The following is a 970-nucleotide window of genomic DNA, read 5'->3' as shown; positions in this document are numbered from 1 at the left end:
AGGCGCAGTGGCTCATGCTTGTAATCCCAGAACTTTGGGAGGCTGACATGGGCAGATTACTTGAGGTCAGGAGTTTGAGACCAGCCTGTCCAACATGGTGCAATCCTGTCTCTGCTAAAAATACAAAAATTAGCTGGGTGTAGTAGTGCATGCCTGTAATCCCAGCTATTCGGGTGGCTGAGGCAGGAGAATCGCTTGAACCTGGGAGGTGGAGGTTGTAGTGAGCTGAGACCACGCCACTAGTCTCCAGCCTGGGTGACAGAGTGAGACTCTGTCTCAAAAAAGAAAAAAAAATTGTCTTCTATTGTATTAATTTCTGCTATTATCTTTATTACTTCTTCTGCTTTCTTTCTGTTGGATTTAGTCTTTGCAATTCCTTGAGATGGAGCCTTAGTTGACTATTGGCCTTCTTTCTTTCCTAACGTATACATTTATGCCTACCAATATCCCTCTAAACATAGCTTCAACTGCATCTCATATGTTTTGCTGTTCCATATTTTCATTATTATTTAGTTAAAATTGTCTAATTTCTATTATCATTTCTTCCTTGATCCTTGAGTTATTTAGAAGTGTTTTGCTTAATTTGTAAACATTTGGATGTTATCTAGATTCTTTTGTTTTGTTTTGTTTTGTTTTAGAGATGGGAATCTTGCTGTGTTGCCCAGGCTGGTCTTGAACTCCTGGGCTTGAAATCCTGGGTCTTGAACTCCTGGGCTCATCATCCTGCCTCAGCGTCCCGAGCAGCCGAGATTACAGGCATGAGAAACCACACTCAGCTGGGGCTATGTATTTTTTCAAAAACATTGATTTCTGGCTTCCAACTTAGTATGCTTTCATTCTCAAGAATTCATTGAAACTTACTTTTAACCCAGGCATGTCAGTCGTCATCATACTTTTCTACTTTTTTACATGCCTATAATCCCAGCACTTTGGGAGGCCAAGATGGGCAGATCACCTGAGGTTAGGAGTT

Source organism: Mandrillus leucophaeus, unplaced genomic scaffold (genome assembly GCF_000951045.1).
Source record: "Mandrillus leucophaeus isolate KB7577 unplaced genomic scaffold, Mleu.le_1.0 Scaffold2, whole genome shotgun sequence".
Taxonomy (NCBI): domain Eukaryota; kingdom Metazoa; phylum Chordata; class Mammalia; order Primates; family Cercopithecidae; genus Mandrillus; species Mandrillus leucophaeus.
The sequence above is the reverse complement of the archived record's forward strand: the minus strand, read 5'-3'. Positions refer to the sequence as shown.